Below are 24941 nucleotides of genomic sequence, written 5' to 3' on the forward strand. Positions count from 1 at the left end.
CTTCTGCTGAGAGCCCCTGACACCGGGCAGGGAGAGAGACAGCAGCTGGCCACCGGGCAAATAGCCACAGGCTGTGTAACACGGACTTCTTTTTTTCTGGGGACATTACAGCACCACACACAGGCCTGGCATATGTACTACACAGTTAAACGGAGCTTCAAGGCACAGAATTTGCCTCTGACATTTTTTGTAATCGAATTATTTGAGTTACTCGACTAATCGTTTCAGCCCTACTATTTTACATTATATCTTAATCAAACATGCCCCAATCACTCTCATATTTGGAAGTGAGGTGCAGACTGGCACCCGCATGATCCGGATCTGATCCGGGTTGTGGAGTTTGTGACATTTGACATTAATTTTGAAAAGCCCATTTGGTGTACATTTTGCATTATATCTCAATCAAAAGTGATTCAACCACTCTCATTTGTGACAATGAGGTGCAAACTGGCTCTCTCAATAAACAGACTAAGTTTGATCCACATCTGATCCATATTGCAGATTTAGCAGATTTTTGATTTTAACACTGAAAAGACCTTTTGATCCCTATTTTGCATTATATTTTAGGTTATGAAAAGCCACTTCTAACAGGACTTTGACCTTGAAAATCTTCTCCAAGGTAAAAATTTGTGGAATTGGAAACTATTGTTGGCGGAGGTTTGCGCTCTACGAGCGTGATGCTCTAGTTTTATTTTGTTTTTGTACTTTCCGTACATCACAACTGTTTCTGATTTGTCCAAGAATGAATGAAACTGCAACTATGAATAGCAAAAGAGGAACAATATGTGCTCTGCAGCAAAAAAGACAACCACTTCCTTTAGTAAAAGTTAAAGCTCACCAAGAAACCGCATGGTATCAGAAGATGCCACCCACTCTATCTCGAGAATGTTGGTTCCTAACATTACAGCTGCGCCTTGTTTACTCTGCACAATAAAACTGGGTATCGTAAAATACGTTCCGTTCACAATAAAAACCGTATTGGCTTTGTAGCTGCAATGCAATTCACCTCAGCGTCATGGCTACAAACAGGAAAACTGCATAATACAATATCAAGATAACCACAAATTAACCCAAGCAAAATAACGCAACCTCGAATTACTTCATGTCATTGTTCAATTATTGTTTCCAGAGAGCCTGGAAATGACCTTTAGCTGAATCCTTTGCAATTCCTTTTCCAAATGAATCCCACACAACTGCAAAGTAAAACTAAATGACCAATACTCAATCTTGTCTAGACATCAAAGAGGCACAAGACTGGTTATTAAGTTACTTTATTGATTATCAAGAAAGAAAAAGCCCTTTCAAATGTTGGAAACAGAAATGGAGACAGCATTCACAATAGCTTGTATCAACTGTCATCTGACTTTAATGGGTCCAGTTTAAATGTCCCTGTGTCTGTCTTCTGCACAGCACTACCAGTCACAAAGATTATTTTCACCAGTTTGCACCAGGGGAGGGTTTGAGTGGCCGTGTGGGAAAAAAAAAAAAAGCGCACTCCAGTCGAACTGAAACAGAGGCGTAGCTTGGAGCTGTCCAAAAGCAGGCTGTGGGATTTACCCAGACACCACCCACCAGGCTGTGAGTCAAACACTTATATGACCAAGTAACTCAACCGCTGGCTCAGACTCTACCTCTCCTGGTTTACAGATCTCTAGTACTCCCTGGTTGAGGATAAATGTCAGCACAGCGTGAAGAGCTGTTTTTGTTTGTCCAAGGGCAAGTGGTGCACATGTGGCTCTTTCTTCTGTGTGTTGTGCATATTTGTTCATTTCATTATGTGTGCACATTTGCATTTTTGTCCATGCATGCATGTCCAGGTGGGTGTGTGTATTGTACTTGTGTGTATTTGCCACCGATTCTGCTGCAAGGCGTGACAGATGGTCAGGGAGCGGCTGTGTTTTGGTGCGCGGTCTGATCTCTCTGATAGATCCCACGTTCCTTTGGGCAAATTCACTCTGTTTGGACTCCCACCCATGAGAAAGCTAGGCTAATTGTTATTATGTTGTCTTCAGTGTACCACAACAGAAAAATTAGTCTATAATAACAGAGCCACACCTGACGACAAGCACAGTGTTAAGCATGAACAAGAAAGATATTGATCACAAGTATATATAGAATGTGAGACTGGAATGCAAAAAGCATAAAAAAAAAAAAAATCAAAATCTACATAAACTCGAGTAGTGAGCTGTCAGTGCATGTTAACAAGCTAGGCTGTGAACACAGGCAGTGTCAAAAAGGGCAAGTTCAACATTGTGCAAGAGAAGTCACTTCTGGCAGAGTGCTGACTATTGCAAATCAAAGTCTGTGAACTAAGCAATGCCAGACTGACCCACCACAAGCAGACGTAAAAAAAAAAAAAGGAAAATGGAAGTCAACAAACCTGCTAAGGAACCTAATTCTAGTGTATCCATTTACGGTCTCGTCAGCAACTGAGCAATTTCTCCACATAAGCTGTATGTGCTCGGACACATATATCTCACCCCACCCCCCACTACCCAAATGTGCTGACTCAGGGTGAAAGACAAGGAGGACAAAACAGAATTCAACATTTTAAGATAAATGCGATATTAATTATAATCCACCATTTCATAAAGGTATGTGTTAATGCCTAAAAATCTCTGAGTATGAATAAAATGCAAACATTTTCTGGCAGGTAGATTTGTATATGGGAGACTGTAAGAGCCATAAAACTGCCTTCATGCTGTAGAAAACGAAAAGATGTGCTCATATATCTTGTCTGTAAAGTTCTATGAAGAAAGGTAGCGTAAGGAAAAAAAAAACATCTGCATAGAAAACTGGGGCTTCTTGGTATTTAGATACTGTAATAGTTCTATGAATTTACTAGGCGGTCTTGAAAAACAAAATGGGCCCTATCTTGACAATCTATAGCACACAGTGTATAGCACATAGCAAAAGTGCATTTGGGATATGTGGTGCATATGCCCAGACTCAATTCTTAAAGATCAGGTCACTCGGGGGGATAAAGACTTGGGCTACCAACATGTTTCTGATCACACTATCTTGTTTATGTCCTTGGAATAGATGTAAAGCCATTGTCACATTTGCAGGACTGTGAAAAAACCGCGCATTTCATCCTTTTTGTTTTTGTTTTTTTTTGGGGGGGGGGGGGGGGGACTCTGCTGATGGTCTGTGATTATCACCGAGTTAGGAAAATGGCTATCACAAAGCTTCTTTTTTACAACATCGTACATGTTTCACAAATCCACAGAATTCCGCGGAGGAAAATGGCTATCGCAAAGCGCTCTTTATTTACGACATCATACAAGTTTTATTTTCAACGCTGAAGACTGTATTACACAGCACAGCATGAATCTTTTTCCCTTTAGGTTTCACTTGTGTGCTCTTTCTGTACATTTCATTTCATTATTTGTTACAACAGTTGTCGTAAAGCAGGACTGGTTGGTTGCTACGGCGATGTCCGCGGCTGTCGTCTCTGTGCTGTTCTGTGTATGTGCTTCTTCTGTAATGGTCCACTCCTGTTTGTTATATTCTGTCTTCCATCAAATTAAAGATGCTGTTCTTTAGCTAATAGCAGCGTGTAGGCATCACATACTTTTACAGCTATCAAGTTTTTAAAAGAAGAATTTTGCGGTATGTCGGTGTCATGGTGGGACATTGCACAGAGGGAAGATGAATGAATGAAAACTGTTTATTTCGAACATTTGATACAACAATTACAAGATAGATCAGTAAGGACAACAACAAAAAAGTTCCTACTGTGTACCCAACATGTCCGAAAAGGGGTAGGGTGAAGCATCAGCTTATTTATCTCTACCCCTTCTTCCCCACAACCAGTAATACCCTTTGCCACATATACACATAGATTCCTACACACCTAAACCGATATCAATATATATATATACATACATACATACACACATATATACATATATATATATATATACAAACATAAATATACACCTACACATACCTACTTACATACAAAATACTATATATTTACAAGCCAAAGCAAAAAACAAAAACACCCTAACCCTCATTACCCTTCCTCCTCCCTATACCTAGAAAAAAACCATATTTTTGTACCGCTGTTTGAACTGGTTCATGCTTGGACATTGCTTGAGCCCCACTCCCAATCTGTTCCACATCCTCACCCCACAGACAGAAATACAGAAACCTTTTAATGTTGTTCGTGCCCACTGATGCTTTAAATTAAATTTCCCCCCTCAGACTGTAATCCCCTGATCTGTTAAAAAACATATTTTAATATTGCTGGAAGTAAATTGTTTATTGCTTTATACACGATTTGTACTGTTTGAAAATGAACCAAGTCTGTGAATTTTAAGAATTTGGATTGTAAAAATAGTGGATTTGTATGATCTCTATAGCCAGTATTATGAATAATTCTTATAGCTCTTTTCTGCATTACTGATAGTGATTGTGTTGTACCTTTATAAGTATTACCCCATACCTCTGCACAGTACTGTAAATATGGTAAAACCAGTGAGCAGTAAAGAATGCGGAGTGAGTTGTGGTCCAGAATATGTTTCGCTTTGTTTAGAACTGAAATGCTTCTTGACAGTTTACTTTGTATATGTTTTATATGAGTCTTCCAGTTTATCTTATCATCTATTATCACCCCCAGAAACTTATTTTCATGTACCCTTTCAACATCTACCCCCTCGACTTGTAACTGAACCTGTATGTCTGTATTACAATAGCCAAATAACATGTATTTTGTTTTACTTAAGTTTAATGATAATTTGTTTCTGTCAAACCATATTTTCAATTTTCCCATTTCTATACTGATCCTCCTCAGTAACTCCTGCAAATCCCCCCCCTGAACAAAAAATGCTTGTGTCATCTGCAAATAATACTAATTTTAATATTTTGGAAACATTGACAATATCATTTATATAAATTAGAAACAGTTTTGGTGAGATGGTGAGAAAGACAATGTCAAAAAGTTGGATAAGGATAACGGAATCAAGAAACCATGGAATTGGCGCTGGCTTTAATTTAAAGTCAGCAATAAATATCTTCATGAACACAGCCGAAAGATAAAACAACTGGGAAAAGCATTCCGCATCTTGTGCCATCAGGATGTTAAGCGTGGTAAGAATTTTTGTGCTTTTCAAACAGGATTTCACACAAGAATATAAGTGACTTTTTATTAATGTAGACTTTTTCTTTCATTGGAAAAATACATTGTGGTTTTTAATAGATTTACAGGGATTCGCACAAGAATATGTGACTTTTTTATTATAAGGTATGTTATTGATATTTTACCATGATTTTCAAAATACTCTACAAGCTTTAGCTGTGGTTTTTAAAATGCTTTAACAGTCTTTTCAGTCTTCATGAATTTCATGTAGTTTAACTGTTCTGAGTTGATGCATAATTTGGTTTACAATTAAAAGGAAAATCATTCCAGGTCCTACTTCCATGTCATATTCTGTTATTTCAACATTATCATTGACAGTTTAAATCAGGGGTGGACAACCAGGGCAACGACATGCAGACTGTCCTTGCAACCAGTCACCTTAGCAGGTGGGTTTACTGATGAGCTCTCCCCTGAACATAAACACCTGATCATTAATGAAATCACCTGCTGAAGTGATTGGTAGCAAGGAAAACCTGCAGAGTCTTGGCACTTCATGGCACATGATTGTCCACCCCTGGCTTAAATGAAAGGTAGAATGTAGGATTATTTAAATTTGCACTCTTCAGAGAGTTTTTCTTCCACGAGATGCTGAAAATGTAATGAGGTGAAGCAACATGTTTAATATTATTTAATTTTTGAGTTTTGTTTTTAATTCTGTTTCCTTGTGGTGAGTACACACATCGTGAAATCACCTATGTGAGGCATATCTGAATACTGCATGGTATAATTAGTAGAAACGTTTGCTTTCTGTTGCCTCATGACAGTAAATGCACCTGCACTGCGTCTGACTACTCCTCATTTTAAGACCAACACCCTCATGATTACACAGATGAGTGCAAGTACAGTTGTTCCTTACACAATGTAGGCCTTAGAAATTAAATTAGCAATGACATTTGGCCTGCACTGCACACTGCTCGTAAGGTGGGGCCTAAAGTGTGGAGCTAAGCTAGGGTTGCCAACCGTCCCTTGAAAAAGGAATCGTCCCTTATTTGGAAATAAAAGTGTGCGTTCCGTATTGACCTGAAACAGGACGCAGTTTGTCCCGTATTTCTGTGAGAATCAAAAGTCTGTAAAATGTCAATGGAATTGGAATTGGCGCTTTTATATGGAAACTTACGGTAATTTGATCCCAGCCTCTCTCCTGCTTTTCACCAATGAGCTGACAGACACGAGTTGACAATACAGAATCACTCTTATCTCATTGGTCGAGGGACATGAAGCTCGCAAGAAGATACCGGCGTCATGAGCCGACGACGGTCGCTGGATGACAATAACATAGCAGCATGGCTGATATCGATACAGACACCGACAGTGGCACTGCAGATATGCCTACGGACAGCAATGTCTGTAACGTCGTTACTACTCCTCCTAAAAAAACAAAAAACAAAAAAGAATGCAAAAATACAGGGGAGAATGAAAAAAGGAAAATGGCTGGGTGGAAAAGGTGCGTGACAACAGCTATAAGCATTGTAAGTATTGTTTACTTTTCAGACTTTATTTTTTTGCACTTTTTATTACACTAAATGTGTAAATGTGCACTGTTACATTGTTTTGCACTGTTACATTGTTTTGGATGATGCAAATTTTCAATTGTTTTTTTGTTAATTTATACAATTTTAAGTTAAGCAATAGCACTACAGAGAGATTATTTTTTAAATAATTTTTTTAATTTATGCTTTGAAGCAGGACAGAATGCTCATATTGAAATTGAGTGAAAATTTATTTTGCACTAAAATAAATTGCTAAATAATAATTTGTTTTCCACATGTTCATATCAGAACAATGCATGTATGCATCTACTTAAATTCAGGGTCAAGTCAACAGTCAAATGGTTAAAAATCATTTCACACAGATGCTGGGAAGGGTGAAGGCAATGGTCGGTCGGCCCTGGCGGTGAGGTGTCCCTTATTTATTTTTCAGAGAGTTGGCAACCCTAAGCTAAGCAATATACAGCGACGTTATCTGTGCTGCACATACATGCAATGAAGCCGCCACGTTTGAAAACCAAACCCACTATTTGCAACAATGGAAATTCAACACTGTATTCACCTCAGAAAAACAAAAAGCTGTGAACTGATAAATCAGTCGCCTGCATAAAATACAAGACACCAAAATAGAGAGATCATTTGGAACCTTGGAGTCAAAGGGTGTGTCAAAAATCTTTGAGCTGAGCTTAAATAATGTCTCTATAAGGTTGGTTCCTGGTAGCTTGTGCCCCAAGGAAGATATGGTGGCAGAATTTGGGACGAATGGACAAGACGTATGGAAGGACATACATTGCTCACCTATACATTGCTGACATTTTGTTCGGACATTTGGTAAAGTTACCTCCCTACCACTGACTTTCTACATTCATTGAGGGATTCTAGTAATTGTACAAATTGCACTGACGCAAGCTCAGATGTAATTATGTGCAGAAACAATCATGTTAAATGACTGAAAAAGTGACTTGCCAACTTCAAGAAAGCTGCATAACGCTTACCTAAGCACCCTGCTGTCCTCAGTTCAGTGCTGTTTCTTTACATTTATTCCAGGTTTCATTCCACTGTAGATCTTGAAGAACTCTGTAAAGAGAAGACAGTCTCTGATTATTATATATCTTTGTTAACAAAACAAAACAAAAAAAATCTAAATTCTGCAGACGTCCACAGCTCTGCAACAGAAAAGCCACTGAAGCATGCAAGCTGTGCCAAGTCACCGATGGCATGGGAGAAGTTTCAGCAATCAAGAAAGAAAACACAAAATAATCCCTCAAAGGTTTTCCTGTTTATGATCAATTTAACGCAGTCAGTAGGGGATTTCTACAGTCCCCTTATACGTGTTACAATTCTGAGTGCAGAATGTAAGGGTCCCTTCACACATAACACGATTGAAGCCGACTAGCGCACGAAGGAAGGAATGCATGCCATTCGTGAAAAATCGGACCTTCCTCCAACGCCTCGTACACCTGTCACTACAATTATTCACGCACAACAGTGGCAAAAGACAGAGTGTGCCCTGTGAGAGCCCAATCGATCCCTCTCGCGGCAGATGTTGCGCACCTGCATGAACTGCTGATTTGGATGTACAGATGGAGACTGGCCAGTCACGTCTGAGCGCACAAAGCACAGCGAGCCGCTTCCCAGAGACTCACTGACAGCTACAATGACGGCTCAGTTCACACGACATGTCACATTAAAAACACAGAGACCACAGCCAGGAGAGGTATATTAGTAAGTACTACACTACCTACATACACAATTACATAACAAATAACTAAAAAATAATGATCACATAACAGAGAGGGTCACATTGGTGTGTGCGCTGAACTGACAGGGGGTGTAGCCGCCGACAGCAGCAGCTGTTGGGATCTCTGGTTCTGGATGGCCCAGCTGGGGAACACGTACCATGTTTTGATGGACATGAACTAACAACTGTCCTCTGTGAAGTGTGTGTGTCTGCTTGCTGTCCTCACATGGACATACATAAAAACATATATCGCTGTTGCGACCGGCTGCAGTAAGTGAGCATACGGTGCGCACATTGACAGGCTGTCCCAGGTGAAACAGACCACCAGATCAGCAGCAGGCAATATGAATGTCACGTCACCCACGTGAGCTCTGTTTCACATGATGCGGTATCTGTCCTGTGGCACGTCATCCACAGGACACGTGTCGGGGCAGACATGCTCGGGGCCGGGTGGACACGCCGGGCCAGCAGATGTGGACATGATAAGACCACACTGCTTCATTCATGTCATGACTGTACATCTATGACCATGGGTCATCTACAGAGGAACAGGCGATTCATACTTGTATTGTCCACTCAGTAAGAGGGATTCAATAAAATGCGGTGTTTTTTTTATGGTGTGTGGTTTTATTTTTTCCTACACAGCAGATGTGTGATGTGATGCAACACGTTCCAGCTGGGTTTTTTTTCTTTCCCCCACAACAGTGGCAATTACGACGCTTTTTTCACCATCTGCGTCATCTAATTTCTCTTTTTTTTAAATACGTTCATCTCCTTGTTGATTTTAAGCATGTTACGCTCTGGTTATAGGACAGCGATGGTAGCACAGTGGTAAAGTTTCCATCCGCTAATCAAAGCTTTGTAAATTGCATGTTCGAATCTCGTGGATGGCATGTATTTTTTTTTCCACAGCAGCTGCGCGATGTGGTGCCACACACTCCAGCTGCTCGCACTGTGTTCCTGCTGACAAACCATCGTTCACGCCTGCCCAACAGTGTGTCCCTCCCGATGTCGGCTTGACGTTTTTATGGTTTGCTCACTCAGGCTGTTTCGCAGCGATTCACCGATTCCTACTTATTCATGCTATGTGTGAAGGGGCCCTCAAATATGTTCACACTGCAAATGCACTGGATTATGCCTAGAGAAATGCACCACATGGCAGAAAAGTCTCAAATGTAAAGGGGCATTAAGGATCCACTGTCAAGCTGGGGCCCTTTGGTAGTTTTTCCTGAAATGTGTCACCAGTGTATATTTTATTATGTACTTAACATATGACTTGATTTTCATAAAACTAAGTGAAAAGATTGTACCTGGCTGGGGTGACGGGGTGTTAGACAGGGTAAGAATATCCACTTTGATGAATGCAGCTCTGGTTAAACATGCAGATTAAATGTCAACAAAATTAAATATCCAATAAAGCGGAATAAAAATGACCTATAAGGTACTGAATATACAAAAGGATTTTAAAAATAATTAAACAATTCATTTTTGTTGTTGTTGTTCCGTGATTTATCCACAGATTTAAGAACTGGCTGTGAAATAAAAGCAAATGTGAACACACTGCTTTAAAAATGACTACTCTAACATTGATATCTGTTTCCTTGTGGTTTAATGTTAGTGACTATACCGGTGTCCAATAAAATTCCAGCACGTAGTGTCATAATATTTCACGTTTCGACCTGGCATAGCCCACACTGATGTGGCACACCTACATTTTTCATGATCTTGCATAAATAAGACCATAAAATGATTGCGGTTGGACACACACTGATAGCATTAGCAGGTCGCACTGAATGAACACAGTGACAGAACTGTTGACTTTTTAACATCCACAGTTCAGGTATCTCACAAATCCTCTAAATCAGTGTTTAGAGGAGGATTTCCTAAAAAGAAGACCTAAAAAAATATAATCACTTTGAACATCCCTTGGCGACAGGTGCGTAAGAGAGGACACATATTCTGCTGAACAAGAAACAAAAAAGCTCTCACACACTGCCTCACTTGCAACACCAAGGTAAATTTAATCAAGCAACGTTTCAGCCAGTGGTCACAATAGGCAAAATAGATAGAACTAGATTTGATGTTTTGGTGAAATAATTAAGTACTTTTAATTCTAGACTTTATAGACTTATTTTTATAGACTTAAAAGAGAAAAGACAGCTCTCTTTCTCTCTCTCTCAGTCTGCCTGTCTCTCTCTCAGTCTCTCTCCTCAATTTCAATGGTGATTTATTGACATGAGGAACATATGTTTACATTGTCAAAGCAAGGGTGACAGGAAAAATTAAGTCCTCTCTCCCTCTGTTTCTCTCTCAATTCAATTTTAATTGAAACATACAAAAAATACAAAGTCCTCATCCCTCTCTCTTGTGCTCGCTTTCTCCCTCTCTCTCCCTCACTTGCTTTCTCTCTCTCTCACTCTCTGTCTCTCTCTCTCCCTCTCCCCCTGTCTGCCGCTCTCAGCTCCCTCACTCACCATTTTCCTGCTGAGCAAACTTGGAACTTTTGGAAACACAAAGCCGTTCAAACTGTAAAATAAACCATAAATTCTAAATGTATAATCAGCGAAGCTCACGCAAGGAACTCCTGAATTAATACTGAAGGATTTGATGGAGTTTTTCCCAATCAGCGGATTGAAACAACTCTGTTTTGGCTCTGCTCCTGTGCTGTGCTCTGAGCTGCTGTTTCATAGAGTTTTACAGCCTCTGGACTTTGAAGTGGCTGATTTTCAGAAACAATTCATTCAGTTATTTCGGAAAATCCGTGCTCAGCTGCACATAAATTTGAACATGAGAGCCAGGTGGAAATTTGCTGCTAGCCGTGGCTTAAAACCCTTAACTGCGGAACAAACAGGTCGTCTGCAGCTGAGAAACCTCCCCATCGCCTCCTCACACTCAGCAGCAAACACAGCAGAGAGCCAGCAGCACTTGAGAGGTTTCACAGACATGGCTTCTCTCTGGTATCGGAAAATGCCGCAGTTTGTATCGGTATTTTCCGATACTTGAATTACATTGGTATCGGAAGCAGATACCGATACTGGATCGGATCAGTCCCAACTGTAATTTTCTGTTGTGTAAATTATAGTGTTTTAGTAGTTTTAGAAGTGCAGTGGTGGTGGCTAAGTGGTTTCGTGCACTTGGTTTCAGTGCGGAAGTTCCAGTTCAAACCCCACCCCGGCCACAGTTCTCCTTGTACTGTGGAGTTGCAATCAGGAAGGGCAACCTGCGTAAAAACCTGTGCCAATTCAACCTGCATATCACCTCAGATCTGCTGTGTGACCCCGAGTGCAAACAAGGGAGCAGCCGAGGGACTTACTTTAGTAGCTTGGGAAGACCCTGTGAATTATATACTAATAACCACAAGTTTGGTTATTTATAATAGTAATTGTAATAACTATTTATATAGGACATTCTCAGGAATCAAAGTATTAAACAGAAAAACTCCAATAATAAAAGAATAAATGGTAATTATAAAAATTACTCTACAAAAAAAATCTAATTAAAGGGCTGATAATACAGAATAAAAAGTACAACTTACAGTCCAGTGCAATTTATATGCCAGTAATGTGCTAACAGTTGCTCATCAAGGGCTGCTACCCAGCAGTCAGGTTGGTCAACGAGCACGAACGATTGCAGTGTGTCACACAACCACCACCATACTTCGAAAATTTCCCTGGGTTCTAGTAGGCAGTCACAACAGACAGACAGCCGGTCAGTCACCACCATCCTGAAAGTAGCCAGCTTTCTCTATATCCATGTGTAGGGTTGGGTATCAGAACTGTTAAGAAATTCGTTAAGAAATGATTCGATCCACCAACATCAATAGCCTTTTTGCAATTGATTCCCTTATCGGTCCCTTCAGAGCGCCCATTGTTTTGAGGGTGTTTGTTGGAAAATGACCATTTCTCTATTTTATTACAGACCTGCAGCAGGTCTGTAATCAACCGTTTCTGCAGCGCGGATCTGCTTTGAACCTATGAACCAATGAAGCAGTGCTCCAATCCACTGCTTTGTTGGTTCTTTGCTTTGCTCCTCTCAGAAGCAGCAACTCCGCTTCTTAACCCCTCTCAAAGCCATTAAAATATGTCAATCGAGGGTCACTTTGTGCGGATTAAAGTGAATAACTGGGAGCCCTGTGTTGTTGCGAGAAAGAACGGGAATCGTCCTCCATTCCGTTGCTCCAACGCTGTGCCGCTCTCTACTGAGATCAGTTAAAAGATAGAGTCCACTCAGAATTAATAACTTCAAAGTGAATCGCTGTTAATCAAATGACACCTTTTTTCAAACATTGTAATACAACAAACCAGTCGATCAAAATGTTTTTTTCCTCCCAAAATGAGATGCCCTGTGCTAACGTGCAGCAGCCCAAGACTGTATGGCTGCAGACCTGCAGACTCCAGCAGCCGTCTGAGTTCAGCTCAGATGTATGAAGAGACTTTCATGCCATTAATGTCTTAAAGGAAATGCTTTTGACAAAAACTACAGATTTTATTTCCATTTATGTCCAGAGATCAAGGATCCAGTGACCAATTTCATATTTATTTACTTTAAGACTCAATAAAATGTTGTTGACAAAGAAAACCTGTAAAGCCTACTTGTAGTACTCAGAAAATTCACAGGAGGTATCGATAAGGAATCGGATCAGTAAGCGGAATCGATAATGGTATCGATAAAATCTTATCAATACCTGTCCCTAGCCATGTGATATATGGGTGCCCCTTTGCCCTCTTCCACCCAAATAGTGATTGAATTAAATAGTAGAGCCTAAAAACTCCAATATTGCTATTACCTTTTGGGCCACCTCTTCTAGTCCCTTGATGTCCCTATTTTATTTCCTTTCCTCCTTTTGGTTTTCTCTTGTTTGGGGTCTCAATACAGGGTCATTTGTCTCCACTTCACCCAGTTTCTTTAAAAGTCCCTTCGGCTGCTCCCTTGTTTTCACTCGGTGTCCCCACAGCAGGTCCATGCTTCCTTAAGGAAGTATAATTTTTCAGATCCACATATTGCAAAGGGTGTACTTATAAACTGTGGTATTTGGCATCTGGCAAGTGTTTCACATGTGCAGATCTGTGTCACGAAGTGCAAATGTGTAGTGTGTCTGTGCCTACTAATATGTGCATGTAGCTTGTGTACGGCTCTGTTTGTACCTCTGTGCCTATATATAGCATGTATATAACACCTTGTAATATGCCTTATGACAACATATGGTACAGATCATATTGCAGCAGCTTAAAGTATACTCAAACTCATGTGATACAGCTGCTGTTTACAACACATGGCAATACTGAGTGCATTTCTGTGCAAACCTTCGGTAATGTGCATTCCTTTTGCACCATCATGGAGCTAAAATGACCTGACCACACTTTGACCAGTTCCCTTATTTGAAAAAAAGTAAAACTAAAAGATCAGTTACATGGTCCTTCTGGATCAAAGCATAAGTATGTGCAGTACCTGTACCATGACCGTTTCCACTCTATTTAGTCTTCCTTACAGTAAATACCGTAGGAACAGTAAATACCGTAGGAACAGTAAATATTTTTGTAGTGCAAACATTGACCTCATCTTACTCAAACTGACTGCTGAAATAAGAAACCACTTAACCATAATTATTTCCTAAGTATATGCCACTTCACATCTGAAAGGCAGTGAAAGCTCTTATGAGTCATTAATTTTTTAACAGGCTGCACTTGGGGGGGGGGGGCGGTCAGAGAGTTCCTAGATAGTTGTTTTGAATAATAAACGGATAATTGTACTATTGGTCAAAGATCAGCAAGTACAGGTAGATAAGAGTTTTAAAAAAAATATGAGAATCTATAGAAATGCTCCTTTGAAATGAATCGTGCATTTGTATTCACCATCCCGGTTCTGACTATGGTAATTCTCATTCTCCATGCATATGATTCTCAGGCTAACATATGCTTACACAGGTCTCAGCCACTCAAGCAAGGATAAATATGCATTGACACGGGGAGAGTAATAGCTGAACTTGCACTGAGCCTGACAGCAATTCAAGTCATGTAAAGAGAGTGCACCATTTGTCGAAGCCAGACAGGAAAAGTTACAGGTATAGATCATCAGTGTTTCCCCTATAGTATTACAAGCCTGGTGGGTCACCAGGTTACCAAGAATCCCTGCCAGGCTAGAAATATTTTGTTAGTAATGCCAGTGAAAATACAGCCAAATATCTATTAATTTGGATGTCAGTAATCATTTTGGTTCATCCTTAGTGCTTTGATTCTGGTATTCTCTCACTCAAACAGTCTTATGTGGAGGAAATGTTATTTTTATAATGATCTGACAATGGCAATGGACATTTCTTTTTTTTAATTTAACCTTCTGGGGCCGACGCCATCGTATACGACAGCTGAGACCAAGCTTTACTAAATTATAAATAACTTTTTAATGATATGAGATAGAAATTTGCTCTTTTTTATGCTGAAAAGTTAACTCTGCGGACTTTCGAGCTAGCCATCGGCCATCTTTGTACTCCTCATAGAAGCTGTGTGATGACGTGCACAATGTGAGTGTTCTATCTGAATTGGTTCACCGTCACATGGTTTCCAAAATCCAATTATAGGGCAGATTCACCTCATGTGAAAAGCCAAAGATCGTTTTCAGGAGCGATATGTTACTAGTTGGCCCGCTTGAATAGCCCCCTGGGTGCTCAAATGAGTACATACTATTGGGCTCCAAATGCGCCCTGCACATTACGCACAGCAATCAGTGAAAGAAGACGGAGCAGACAGAGAGCCTCTGATGACAATCTCATGTGCTCAAAGAGTGTGTAACTCTCAGAATTGCTCCACTAGTTTGCATGTGAATGTTACTGGATAACTCTGTTACTTTTACCATGAAGACAAAAAAAATGCATACACCATTTTGTATATATTGTTCAAAATGTGCATTTGTGTTTACTGCTTGAACCTTTCTGTTGTACAGTCTTTCACACAAGACCTCAAATTACTTTTATAAAGTGTCAAAACAGTTGTTTATTATAGGTTGCTGTGTGTTTTGAATAATGTGTGGAAAATTATTTTCCCGCTTACTTTTTCCTTCCTAATTTTTGATTGTAAACCTTTATTACACTTATAAAACACAACAAAAGCATATATATTATGAAAGCACAGGTTGTCCTGAAAAGAAAAAGAGACATAAAACTTGATTGTGGGATGCAGGGAGAGCTGTTAACAGCAATAATAAAACATTTATGCCAGGCGAGTGAACTGTCCAAAAAAATGCTCCCCATCCAACCTGATGGAGCTTGAGAGGTGCTGCAAAGAGGAATGGACAAAACTGCCCAAAGATAGACGTACCAAGCTTGTGGCATCATATTCAAGAAGACTGGAGGCTGTAATTGCTGCCAAATTTTCATCAACAAAGTATCAAAGAAGGGGTGTGAATGCTTATGTACATGAGGTTTCTCAAGTTTTTATTTTTAATAAATTTGCAAAAATTAAAGAATTTTGAGGGGAAAATATTTACTCCATTTTGGAATAAGGTTGTAACATAACAAATGTTGAAAAAGTGAAAGATGCATTGTAAAAAAACAGACACCACACATGCAAAGGAATGCCCCCTCACTGTTACTTACAATAAGGCTACACATGAGCAGCAGTCTTGTGACATGCTTTACTTACGTAATCTTACCAGTAAGTTTCACAGTTTCAAAGTTCAGCAGATGGCCACAACAGATAAAGGTGCAAGCCCAAACTTTAATTTCTTTAGTTGTTTTTTAAAGGTTAGATGTGCACAGCTGAAATGCATTTTAATAACACTGGGCAAAATTTTTTTATAGGGTTGTCCCAATCAAGGCATTTTTTTAATTGATTGGTATTGGATAAATTAAACCTGACTTACCAAATCAGTGTACATTCCCTCTCGTTTCATTTTATATGTGCGGTGTCAGCAGCATGAGCAGGCAGTCAGTGTTACTGCTGAATCACCACAAAGCCACGTGCATGTTTTAAAAGCACATTAATACGCACTGTCACCTTAAATGGCTGCTCATTATTGTGGAGGACCACATCTGTCCTTCAAAGCATTTTATTACAAATATCTGTAACAATATGGCTCGTTATGTGTTTAATTGTTTGAATGGATCATCTAAGACATCTGTGCTCCAGTATTTCCATCAAATGAAATTTCCATGTTCCTTATCTTTGAGCAATTATCACTAGCTTGATCAGTTAGGTTAAATTAATCTACAGTTATTGAGGAAATAAGCGGTTCATAATATTTAATGGCCACACCAAAGCCACGCATTATGAAATCCACCGCCCAGTCCCCAAAAATAGGATTTAATAAACAACCCAATCAAGTTTAGCTTATTAGCTTAGCTTGTTCGTTAACTCTAAAATAAGGCACTATTCAAGCTTTATTTGTTCCTTCCAGGTCACGCAGAGTCTCATCCTGCTCCAACTATGGTAAATAGCTTTTCAAGGAGGAAGTGAGCTTTATTCCTTTCCCTCATGCAACGAGGGAGAAGCAGCTTGTCATAACATGGAAAAGTATTTCTCCCAACTTCCTGCAAGAGGTCAGTCATTTTCTGCCTCCTTCATACGAATGGTTGCAATGACATCACTACTTTGATCTTCTAGTATCTTTGTTGACCAACGGGCTCCAGATATAAATTAGCAGTCATGCTCATTTCAAACAAATGAATAAATGTCATTACCACCCAACAAAACCTGCTGCTGATTCCAAATGACACCAACTTTTATATATTGCATGAAAAACACAATTTTAAACATTATCTTGTGTCTAGGAATAATAATGAGAAAAATAATCCATCTGAGTGAAAATGTAACTACCTCTGGTCTCAAACCAAAGCTTTTCTTTCCGTCCTTCTCTCTGAATGAGTTTGACAATTGGTTTGCTGGTGGTTTAGAGGGAAAGAAAAATACAGAAATAAAACAACTGTTGACAGGCTGCAATCTTAAACCTCCCATTTCAAAGTAGAGAAGCTTGAATCTTCGACTGGACTGGGTTGCTTGACGCGAGGACGTGTCGCTTCAAATCGCAGAAGCTTCCTCAGCTAAAATTCTTGCTCTGGTGGTCTGACTTCTGTCTTGGCTCTTGTAGAGAAGAATAATCAAGAAGTCACAAAAGCTGGAGTTTTAAACCTAACCAGACCCCTCCTACCGAGAGGCAGACTGCTATAGGCTGGTGACTAAGCAATAGCTCTAATTAGCACCTATTGTGCTCTAGTTAGCACCCTCCTAATGACAGGGCAACGTCCTTGCGTCAAGCAACCCTGTCCAGTCGAAGATTCAAGCTTCTCTACTATGGAAACCACCTGGACAACTGAGAGCCTACACAGAAACTCCCATTTCAAAAATCTTTCATCAGATGACAGTGATTAAGACTGGACTGCCACCATTCAAATATAATCATATTTGTTATTTTAGACAATTGTGTCAAAAGTTTCACATTAAATATCAAGTTTATAAGAATACAGAAATTTATACTGAGGAAAAAGGCAACAGTTCTCATTGTGTTCCTTCCCTGCATGACTTTGCCCAAGAACACGACATCACTTCACGTGATTTACATCTGACTTGTGACAGCTGATCACCCCAGGCTGTGTTCAGCATCATCAGCCGCACTTTCATCTTTTTCTCTTGGCGTCTTGTGCTCTTGTTCAGTGTCACCACAGTCACCACCACTAAATCAACATGCATATTTGGTATGGCTATATTAAATGTCGGTAACGTATTACATTGCACCAGGATCTACCACAACTGTCAAACCATGTGCACTGTGGTCTCATGAGGCGTTAGCACCCACCCACCCACCACAGCCCCCTCGTGTCATCAGCATCCTGGTTGGGTCCAGCTCTGTTGGCTGCTCCCATTTGGTATAAACGTCTTAGACCGGATGTGCTTCCAGACACAACCCAAGATGTACAAGCAAAACTGGGGTCAGGTGGGCTTTGAACCCTGGGTCTTTGTACTACGGGGCTTTCAATTACAAAAAAAAATAAAAAGCAGTCAAATTGTGAAAGATTGGACCTATGGACACAGTATGACGTAACTGATTAGGAGGATGACAGTTTGAGCACAAGGTGTGCAGGCCCCATTAGGTTTTTAACTGTCCCAACATCCCAATGGCAGCATTTCCTTGCACTCTCTCTTTAATGGTATACAAATAATGAATGAGTTCAATGGTACAAATATTTCATGAGGTGAAAGCTGGAACAGGCGAAGCTCGGCTTCGCCTCGTTGAATGGTATGTTCCAGCTTTCACCGAATTAAATATTCATTCTATTGAAAGAATGTAAAAACATTCATTATTTGTTTTATATAACAGATAAAATAGATCCTTGTCATTTGATCCTTGTCGTATAAACAACAGAAAATGGACTTACATTTTGGTGTTCCACTGTAACGTTGTCCCCTGCACGCGCACACACATGCAGCCTGGTCGGCGCTTGTGCGTACATGTACTACCAAAAAAGACTGCGTACGTCCTCAGTGCAGCGCAAAAAAAAAAAAAAAAAAATCACATCAGAAATGAGCCCAGCTTTTCTTTCCAACTTCCTGCCAACAGCCTCCAGACAGCACAGTGGATTTGTTTTGTGTGTGCGTGCACGTGTGGGGGTGCACACATGCGCAATCCCGTGTGCACATGCACATGTATGTGCACAATCACGTGTGCGTGCGTGCACGATGACATGTGCACGTGTGTGTGTGTGTGTGTGTGTGTGTGTGTGTGTGTGCGCAGAGTGCAATGGTACCAAAAGTATGGAACCAAATTTGCACTCTAAATGGAACCAAGCCGCACTCTAAATGCAATGCAATACAAAATGGAATGAATTAATGCATGTCATGTGACATACAAAGCACCAATCAAATGACAAGGATCCACTCAGCCATTATATAAAAGCTAATCATTTTGGGGGGGGGGGGGGGGGATCAGCATATCTTCCCTTAAATTGGTGTGTTCATTTTTTAAGTAATCCACCCACAATCTTGCAAAGCTTGATCAGTGGTAAACACAATGAATATCGCAGGAAAAAAAATATCAGTCACATCACAGAATACCCAAAGACAAGAATCACTCAAATTTCTGCAACACAAGCGTGCGCGTGAGAAGAGGATTTGGGTCGGCCATAACAGGGCATCCCGCAAGGCCAAAGAGAGCACATCCAAAAACACTACACATAATATTTACATGGCAAATAATTTACTGTATTTCCTTCAGACCACTTGCTCTGTGACAGAGCACAGACATACATTACCAGTTTTTTTTTTTAATCACTTGATATGAGAAAAAGTGTTGCAGGTGTTGCAACTGACTTCAACAGATTCCGTTACAGGCTATAGCATTATATAATACTTCTTCAGAATGTCTTTTCTATTAAAAACTTCATCAAGCATTACATTTTTGTGTAAAAAAGAGATTGTTTTACTATCTTTATTAATTTACTTTGTTATTTGTCAGCACCCCCAGCACCCCCACTTCCCACAGATTTGAACCATTTTCAGCCAATGGTCGAATTTTTGGCACGCATAATTTTGACATTTAACGTTTCTGTTAGGCTGTGACGCAATGAATGGAAAATTCAAAAAACACTGATGAGCCAGAGAGAAATAAAGCGATTTTTGTAAGCTAATAATTAATATTCATGTCAACCCACAGCCTTGATTTATTATTGATTATACGAGGTCTGTCAATAAAGTATAGGTCCTTTTTATTTTTTTCAAAAACTATATGGATTTCATTCATATGTTTTTACGTCAGACATGCTTGAACCCTCGTGCGCATGCGTGAGTTTTTCCACGCCTGTCGGTGACGTCATCCGCCTGTGAGCACTCCTTGTGGGAGGAGTCGTCCAGCCCCTCGTCGGAATTCCTTTGTCTGAGAAGTTGCTGAGAGACTGGCGCTTTGTTTGATCAAAATTTTTTCTAAACCTGTGAGGCACATCGAAGTGGACACGGTTTGAAAAATTAAGCTGGTTTTCGGTGAAAATTTTAACGGCTGATGAGAGATTTTGAGGTGATACTGTCGCTTTAAGGACTTCCCATGCAGTGGGACATCGCGCAGCGGTCCCAGGCGCTGTCGTCAGCCTGTTTCAAGCTGAAAACCTCCACATTTCAGGCTCTATTGATCCAGGACGTTGTGAGAGAACAGAGAAGTTTCAGAAGAAGTCGGTTTCAGCATTTTATCCAGATATTCCACTGTTAAAGGAGATTTTTTTTAATGAAAGACGTGCGGACGGGTCCGCGTGTTGGGAAAAACACCTCCGTGTTGATAACCATTTGTAAAATCCAGACGGCTTTTGATGGCTTTCAGTGGAGTGAGTATATGAGAAATTGTTTAACAGTTGGGCATGTTCCAACTGGTCCTTAAGGCTTCCAACAGAGGTGTTTTTCCTGTGGCGGAGCGTCACGGCGGCTGCGAGCCGACGCTGCAATCCGTCCGCACGTCTTTCATTAAAAAAAATCTCCAACAGTGGAATATCCGGATAAAATGCTGAAACCGACTTCTTCTGAAACTTCTCTGTTCTCTCACGACGTCCTGGATCAATAGAGCCTGAAATGTGGAGGTTTTCAGCTTGAAACAGGCTGACGACGGCGCCTGGGAGTGCTGCGTGACGTCCCGCTGTGTTGAAAGTCCTTAAAGCGACAGTATCACCTCAAAATCTCTCATCAGCTGTTAAAATTTACACCGAAAACCAGCTTAATTTTTCGAACCGTGTCTACTTCGATGTGCTTCACAGGTTTAGAAAAAATTTTGATCAAACAAAGCGCCAGTCTCTCAGCAACTTCTCAGACAAAGGAATTCCGACGAGGGGTTGGACGACTCCTCCCACAAGGAGTGCCCACAGGCGAATGACGTCACCGACAGGCGTGGAAAAACACACGCATGCGCACGAGGGTTCAAGCATGTCTGACGTAAAAACATATGAATGAAATCCATATAGTTTTTGAAAAAAATAAAAAGGACCTATACTTTATTGGCAGACCTCGTATATGCAAACTGGAATTTGATAGGCTAATTAATTAACCACTGGCTGGGTATCATATTATGATATTCATACGAGATCAGCCAAAGAATTAAACAGCACACTGTAAAAGACTGTGATTCCCTTTGTATTACTGATCTCACCAAGAAATGCTTCTATGCTGCCCAGCTTTTTTAATGTCCCCCACCGATATTTTTACTGAGCCCATTTGCCCAACATGGGCACAAAATGAAAATCAACACACTCTGCAGCCTCTAAGCACATGCAACATGTGCAACAGCGTAAATACACACTCACATGTAAGCCGCCACACACACACACAAAGTATGTGGTTTGCAACAGGCGACACTGCCTGCTGCAGCCACGAGAAGATACTTGTTTCACACACGCATGGTGAAGACAAAAGTTGCCTGCTGCTCTGACTTTCTAACAAGCTCAGGCTGAGGAGCTCTTGATGCCTCAAAGAGGGAATGCCGTGGCCTCGCTGACACTTTGCCAAACCACCGGCTGATTCATCCAGCCATCTATTTGGATATTAGAAAAATCGGAGTATCGGAGTGTGTGAACCAGAGTTCCTGCAGAACGAATGAACTTCATTCACATCCACGTCGGCAGAACTCGGCATGTGTATTTCGCGCCGCGGAGCGCACATGTTCAGCTGATCGTCTAATGTGCATTAAAACAGACAGCAAAACTTCATAATTTCATTATTTTGATGTTATTACCGATAGGTACAGCACAGATTCCTCATTCCTGTTCCAATCACACACGTTTGTCTGCAGCTGTGTGTGCAGAATAATTATTTCCACACAGGGATTAAACTTATTGTGCCTGCTTCCTTTTTCTGTTCATGCACACAGTTTAAGAGCTTAGTTTTTTCTGTGTGGACTTGGGCACACACTCTGCTGTAACTGAGCCAAGCTGGACACTGATCAGCTGGGCCATGTCCAAATTAAGGCCTCTCCTCTGCGCGCATGCCAAGCGCTCTCTCCCGTCTTTGTGCTTTTCCGCTACCAAGAAAAATGAGCAGTGCATTTGAGAGAGAAAAGAACAGACAAAGAGGTGCAATTGGATAATGTCTTGACACCCATCACAAGAGAGAAAAAAACAGCCCGACTCTCAGATGTGTGACCCACTTTCCTCTCTCTTCTGTTCTTTATAAGTTTAAGTTTCTTCTTTCTTTAATCTACAGTAAGACGTTTTCTCATTAAGCTTCTTTGGCAGTGCATCGAGCTGTGCATTTCTATGAAAAGCACTACCACAAAACACCACAAGTCTTTGTACTCAGTACACACATACGCGCGTGAGCAGTACACACATGCACACTCGCTACATTAACGAGAATGAGAAAACTGCCCATATGTTGATTTAAGCCCCCGTTTACATCGGACTGCGACCTATATAAGACCAACAAGATCATGAGATTTTGTCAACTCTCACAAGTCTCAGGTTGTCTCCATTGTGATCTGTTATTTGCTTTTACACCAAGCTTGCACTGTAACTGAATTGTGTGAGTGAAAAATATGTTAATATCTGCGATCATTGACGCAACCACATTCAGAGTCAATTGAGAGTCAATTAGGACTAAGACATGTGGGAGTTTATCAAGACCAATAATGAGACCCCATGTATCTGTTAACTGGTTGTACAGCTTGTGCAAGTGTTTTAAACAGCTCAATACACTCTCACACCTGCTGGAGACCGACGGAGACAGATGGCGACCAAGAGGGATCTTTTTCCGGCCACAGCGACCCCACTGTGACCAGTCTGCAACCCAGGTGGGTCATTTTTTGATCGCAACTCAGTCGTGGACTCGATGTAAACAGGGTGTTAGCTGGAGCTTTATTGTCTCCAAATGCGTGTTTTGTGAGAAACTGTGCACGTGTATATTATTAAACAGGTGCACGTACTATGTGTTGAAACGATGTGTCACACTCTGCCTGGAAATATACAGATTTTCAAATTAATAATAAAAACAAATGCATTTTTTTAACGGTTTCTTAGGTTCAACTAGAGAGCTACTTAGTCCACAGGTCCTGTTGGCTTCATTGAAATACAAACAAGCCATATGGGACATTTTACAAAACCCTTATTGGGTTAATTATTTCAAAAAAGATTAATGGAATGAATCATTCACATTGCCCATTTCGGTAAGTGTGCCAATATTTCCAGCTGCACACAATAATGAAAAGAAGACATTCTGAGTATTGAAATAACTGCACCATTTAGCCTCCAATATTTTCTTTAAATGGACCATACTGCAATATTTATGAAGCGTCAATCTCTTTGGCAACAGAGCCTCCATCAAAACCTGGAAACAAATACTTAACCATTAAAATATTAGACAATATTTTCCCATTATCAATTTAATCTTGTTCACAATTTAAAAATAGGATGTTTGCATTAATTAATTTTTATTCTGAATGTATTTCTAACTCTCAGGGGCTTTCCCACTGACTCTCATGGATTAATTTACAAAAACCTATGTTTCAATAAACAATTACTTACAAACACTGCAATCTTTAATGGGAAATAGAGGCTTGACTGCTAATAATGGTTGTATTGTTATCTTAAATTTTTCTTTTCTTTTTGTATTACAGGCCAAAATCAGTTTTAGAAAAAACCTCCTAACGTCAATTAACTGCATAAATGACCTCTCTAATCATGATAACTGCAACATGTGTGTAAATCAGTGCATGTTCAGGGGTTTTTCAAGAAAAATGTAGTATGAGGACAATTGCTACTGCAAGGCAGTGGAGCTAAAAAACACCAAACCTGAGCACTTTTAAACCGCCTGTCGGACTATCTACCAAGACTGGTATCTTTTTGGAATAATTATACCATTTCTAACTATCACATTTGTCATAAATAACATTTAAAATGCTAAAAACACATTAATATTGGATGGATATAGTATTTTCTGCCGTGTTCAAAAATCTACATACAGTAGTTTGAATCTGAAAGCTAAATGTAAACTCTTTTTTCAGTACACATTGTTGAATTGGATTATAAGTGCTGGCATGTAGCATGTTTTTTTAGTAGTCGTGTGACATCCCACTCCAGACTTCCTTCAACATTTTGTGAATTTTCATCTTTTAGTTTTTGCGCAAATTAGAGCATATCATAAAGCATCGCTGTCTCTATTCCGTGAACATCCCTTTCATGAAATCTTACACAAATTCATATAAGTTGGTCACGTCTGTCCAAATGTGCATGCAGTGCTGTCTGATCTATTACAGAGACAGTGATTTAACACAAATATGTATCTCTACACTTTGGCATTTATGTTCAGAGTTTGGAAGAAAACAGTAAGCAAATAAATTCCATTTAATTTTTCAAACGTTCCAGACGGAGTGATGCAGACTTCCACTCTATAGCTCATGCGGCGCGCACACAGAGCTCACTGACTCCGCCTCCTGCGGACAGCAGGAAACAGGGACGCTGGCAGTGAGGAGAAGCAAACAAAACAGAGATGACGTTATTTAAAAATTATAATGCAATGCTAAAATATCCTCAGCCATATGAGCATTGTGTTTTTATAATTTGTAGTTGTTTAATTATTAAAATCCTATTGTCTTACGTACAGTTTGTACATGCTCAATAAAG

General features: G+C 40.1%; 1 protein-coding gene across 3 annotated transcripts in view; it reads right to left on the reverse strand.

Moving 5' to 3' along the window:
* The window catches only part of LOC117530280 (thyroid hormone receptor alpha-B), a 353233-nt gene that overhangs the window by 287900 nt on the left and 40392 nt on the right, over positions 1-24941 (reverse strand). For all 3 annotated transcript variants that reach the window (XR_004566288.1, XM_034193169.1, XM_034193167.1), the window contains exon 2: positions 7626-7707. The gene's annotated coding sequence lies outside the window, so the exon portion shown is untranslated. The remainder of the gene's footprint in view (positions 1-7625; positions 7708-24941) is intronic.

This window comes from Thalassophryne amazonica, chromosome 18, assembly GCF_902500255.1.
Source record: "Thalassophryne amazonica chromosome 18, fThaAma1.1, whole genome shotgun sequence".
NCBI classification, from domain to species: Eukaryota; Metazoa; Chordata; class Actinopteri; order Batrachoidiformes; family Batrachoididae; genus Thalassophryne; species Thalassophryne amazonica.